This window comes from Nicotiana tomentosiformis, chromosome 12, assembly GCF_000390325.3.
Source record: "Nicotiana tomentosiformis chromosome 12, ASM39032v3, whole genome shotgun sequence".
Taxonomy (NCBI): domain Eukaryota; kingdom Viridiplantae; phylum Streptophyta; class Magnoliopsida; order Solanales; family Solanaceae; genus Nicotiana; species Nicotiana tomentosiformis.
In genome coordinates, this window is record NC_090823.1 from 132,207,312 (window position 1) to 132,212,681 (window position 5,370).

A 5,370-nucleotide genomic window follows, 5' to 3' on the forward strand; every position below is an offset into this window, starting at 1 on the left:
TACTTGAGGCTCCGCTGTTGGGGTTGCTGCTCGGGCTCTGGGCTGAGCCCTGCCCATGCCTCGCCCTCTGGCACGGCCTCACCCTCGACCTCTGCCCCTCATAGGAGCTGCCACTGGAGGCTCTGGCTGCTGCTCAGCTGAAGATGTGGTACGTGTTCTCGCCATCTGCGGAAGGGCAAGAATAGAAGGGTTCAATCAGCAATGATAGATAAAATCGCACGACAGAGAAGGATAGAAGTGAAATAGTTCCTAAACTTCATAGCCTTTGAAAGATAATCACAGACGTCTCCGTACCGATCCTCCAGACTCTACTAAGCCTGCTCGTGAATTGTGAGACCCAGGCAACATTGTGCTCTGATACCAACTTGTCACGAACCGAAATTCCCACCATCGGGACCGTGATGGTGCCTAACATTCCACTTGCTAGGCAAGCCGACGTTAGAGAATTATTAAGCCAATCCTTATTCAATTCAGCAAATAAGCTAAAATGAAATACAGCGAGTGCGGAATAATATAAAAACTTCATTAATTACTACCACTCGGATCTGGAGTCACAATTCACGAACTTCTAGGATTTATTACAAGTAAAAGTCTGAAAGAAAAATAACTGTTTGAACAAAAGAAACTGTAAAGAAAAAAAACAGAAAAGATAGACGAGGACTTCAAGGTCTGCGAACGCCAACAGATCTACCTTGAGTCTCCGACGAACCAGTCCAAGCTGCTACGCCTCTCGATCAGCTGGGACCAATAGCAAAATCTGCACAGGAAGTGAAGAATGTAGTATCAGTACAACCGACCCAATGTACTGGTAAGTATCGAGCCTAACCTTGACGAAGTAGTGACGAGACTATGACAAGACACCTACATAACAAACCTATGCAATTTAACAGTATATGTTCAAATTAGAGCTAAATGTGTACTATTGGGAGGGAAAAACATGCTGAGGGGAATACGAGATAGAGAACTACAGCAAAATGGTAACTTGAACATCCAATATATTATGAACCAATAAGAACAAGTAAATACAGTAAAGGAAAAATGCACGGCATCACCCTTCGTGCTTTTACTCTCAACCTTACCATAAAATTAATAGAAATGACACGACGTCACCCTTCGTGCATTAACTCTCACAATATGGCACGGAATCACCCTTCGTGTATTAACACTCACAATGTGGCACGGCATCACCCTTCGTGCATTAACGCTCTCCCTTACCATAATGCAATGAACAAATAACAACAGGGAGATAGAATAACAAGTACAAGCCTTACTTCAACATTTGATTCCACAATATCAACCTCAACTTCGGAATCAATACTCAATTATCACTAGATGATCCGTAAACATGATAAGAACGATCAATTTAACCATACTAGTCTAAACATGGAAACATGAACAAAGAAAACTATAATTGCAAGAAACCAAGCCCTGCTCGCATGATTTAACCCGACTACAACGCATAAGTACTCGTCACCTCACATATACGTTGTTCCCCAACATTTATACATGTAGCAAATAGACAAACAAGTCATACTCCCCTAAGTCAAGGTTAACCACGACACTTACCTCGCTCCAAGGGCCACTCAATGTTCAATTACCGCTTTTCCTCTAGAATCCACCTCCAAACCACTCATATCTATCCACAAACGACTCAATAACATCAGATATTGCTAAAGAAATAAATTACAATGCATAATTTTAGATTCCCCAAACTTTTCCCCAAAAAGTCAAAAATCGACCCGGGCCCGCTTGGTCAAAACCCGAGGTTCGTAGCAAAATCCATTTACCCATTTACCCCCGAGCCCGATTATGTAACTAGTTTTGAAATCCGACCCCAAATTGAGGTCTAAATCCCCAATTTGCAAAAACCTCTCAATTCTTCCTAAATCCCAAGTTTACTACCATGAAAGAACAAAGATTAGGGCTAAGAATTTAATGAATTTAATGGGTGATTTTAGAAATGGAAGGAAATGAGTTAAAGAGTACAAACCTATAAATTGGTGTTGAGTTTTCCCTTCAAAATCGCACCTAGGCCGAGCTCTAATGGAGAGTTTATGAAAAATGGATAAAATCCCCTTTTTGAAATGTTTTAAGGTTTGGGTGTCAGGCCTTCTTCGCGTTCGCGATGTGCAGCAGCCCGAGTGGCTTTCGCGCTCGCGAGTCCTCCTTTGCGTTCGCGAAGGCTGCTCCCCTGGCCTTCGCGTTCGCGAGCCAAGGCTCGCGTTCACGTAGAAGGATAACTGACCCCTCCCCCAGGTCCCTAAAGCTTCGCGTTCGCGAAGGGTAAGGCCCCCCATTGCTTCGCGTTCGCGACCCATCTACCGCGTTCATGATTAAGAAAGTCACCATGCCCCAATTTACTCTTCGCGTTCGCAAGAGTACCTTAGCGATCGTGAAGAAGAAGACACCAGATAATAGCTAAAGCACAAAATAAACCGGATTTTCTAAGTTTCAAAACACCCGTAGCCTATCCGAAACTCGCCCGAGCCCTCGGGGCTCCAAATCAATTATGCACACAAGTTCAAAACATCATACGAACTCGCTCCCGCGATCAAAACACCAAAATAACGCCTAGAACTATGGATCAGACACCGAATCAAAGTAAATTTTCAAGAAAACTTTAAAACTTCTATTTTCACAACTGAACGTCCGAATCACGTCATATCAACTCCGTTTCTCACAAAATTTGACAGACAAGTCATAAATATTATAGTGAACCTGTACCGGAGTCCGAAACCAAAATACGAACCCTGTATCAATAAATCCAAACATAAGTTAATTCTTAAAAACCATTAAACTTCCAGATTTTTAATTTTCACCAAAATTCATAACTTGAGCTAGGGACCTTCGAATTCGATTCCGGGCATACGCCCAAGTCCCATATATATTTCGATATGGACTTACCGGGACCGTCAAAATACAGATCCGGATCCGTCAAAATACGGATCGGGTCAGTTTACTCAAAACGTTGACCGAAGTCAACTCAAATTAATTTTTAAAACAAAATTCTTATTTTTATCAGTTTTTAACATATAAGCCTTTCGGAAGAATATCCGGACTGCGCACGCAAATCGAAGAAAGCCAAAATGAGATTTTTGAGACCTCGAAACATAAAATTTGATTTTAAAATATAAGATGACCTATCGGGTCATCACAGGTTCGTTCGATGGAAAAATTTCCAAAAGAAAATGTTAGTGAAATTAAACACCAAGATGCAGAAATCAAAACAAATTACTGCCATCCATGTAGAAAATCCAAAAACAAATCTCCATAAAGAAACAAAAGACCAACATATAGTGAAAATAACATATACCCAGCAAATTGTGATTACCCACAAACAATAAAACAAACCACAATATCCAACAAACTGTAATTACCGATGGACAATGAAATGAAGTGTATGCAACAGAGAAAAATTTCAGAAAAAACTCGCTCACACTTTCAGAGAGTGAAGCCAGAGAAATAAAAGAAATTTCAGAAAACCTAAAATAGAAGAAGAAAGAGTCACTGCCTCAACCACCATAATAAACCATATAGAAAAGAGAGAGATTCGACATTAAAGAAGAAAGAGAGTTGAAAACTCACAAGAAGAAGAGAATAGACATACTTCAGTGCAGTGAAGGAGAAAGAGAATAGAAGCAGGTGGACCTAAACCGTCTAAAATGTTGATTTTGAGTTTTGAGCCTAAATGGTACAAGTGTTTGGTGGGAGAAAAATACACTACACGTGTTAACAGGAAAACAGGATAAGGAACCAAGTATCACTGAAATAAGTGCAAGTTTACTGTACAATTCAGATAGCTTTTCGTCCAATTTGTTGATGCTGTGTTCTTACACTACGTACACTTGTTCTTGCACTTCTTAGCCTTGTTTAATTTTCCCTTGGAACGTTCTATATACAACATATTTACTTAATTTCACTTGCTCTCTTAGTTAAAGCCACATTTTGCTACTATTTTGGGATGCATTTGAAGGTATTTTGCTACTATTTTTGGATGCGATTAAAGCCACAGTGATGTTGCTGCTTTCTGCTTGCGGTTAAAGCTAATCTTTTGCTGGTGTGATATTAGGTTAGTTTACCTATTTACTTTCTGTCTATGATACTACCCTATTTTCCATATTACTTAATTAACTCATTCTCCATGGTTTATTAACATGTCAATGCAGAATGATTTAAGAAACAATCACCATGTCTTCCTCATTATTATATCACCTCTTCATATTTTGCTTAGTACTAAGTTCTTTTTCATTGCATGTATGTATTTTGCTTTAATGGATAGTTAACTACTCTGAATATGAAAGACGAAAAGAAAAGAATGTTTCTGATGTTAATGTTCTAAGTAGCTTTCTAACTGTTTGTGTGTTTCATCATCCTTTTATTAAAGGAGTTTGTTCTTTCCCTGCTTTGGTTTTTAGATGTCATAGAAAAGGACATAAGCATCTCCCTAGCTCATTTCTGTCCTAAGTCTATATTGACTTGTTTGTTCATTGTGATGCAGACACTAGCATCTTTTGCACGAGTTACGAGGATAACATACTCGATTATTTGGTCAAATGCTTTAGTGGTCATGCTTGTATTTGTTTTTTCATTAATGACAATGTTGTAGATTGTACACTCGCTTCCCATTTCTATTGCATAATTTTATCCAATAAAAGCTAAATTTGAGGAGATCTAGGAAAATCGTTTACATGTTCTTAGTCTCTTGCAATTATTATTATGCATAGAATTGACTTTGCTTCGTTCAGTTCAATTTTTTTGGTAAAAATTCTATCAGGTATCAATGCAATTGATTGATCAATAATGATGTAACAGAAGGCCTACTTATATTAATCTTGTAGAAAGACATCATTCCACACTGAAAAAGTGCTTTAGAAAAAATCGATTGCATTGATATTACCCTAAAACTTAATTCATTATGTTATATAGGTACTGAAACTTGGTCTTTTTTTGTGATTTTACAGATGTCAGTACTTTTGTTGCACTACAATGAAGAACAATTACAGTATGGAGAAAGAATCACCTTTTGTGAATATAGATACTCTCATGGATGTAAAAATTATGCTACTTTTGAAGTAAAATGCATCTCTTTTGGTCGATATGTAATACCTATATGTAAATATTTAGTATTCTCATGGATGTGAATATTGTGTCACTTTCCAATTTCTGTCTCAATTTCTTCTATGCAATTTCATATCAAAATATATATAAGTATCTATATTTATATTTATATTATATTAAATGTGGAACTCCAAAAACTAAAAGTTGAATTACTAAAATACTCTTTTAAATAATCTATATATTTTATTATTTAAAAAGTATTTCTAATGGACGTGTCTGTATTCTTGAAATGAATGGTCACCACTTTATTTT

General features: G+C 37.7%; 1 long non-coding RNA gene across 1 annotated transcript; it reads right to left on the reverse strand.

The window, feature by feature from the left end:
- Window positions 1-502: 502 nt before the first annotated feature.
- Window positions 503-3,734, reverse strand: LOC138903557 (uncharacterized). The gene is made up of 2 exons (XR_011412816.1): window positions 3,586-3,734; window positions 503-757 (listed from the first exon to the last, which is right to left on the reverse strand). It is a non-coding gene; the product is annotated as an uncharacterized lncRNA (long non-coding RNA).
- Window positions 3,735-5,370: the final 1,636 nt, after the last annotated feature.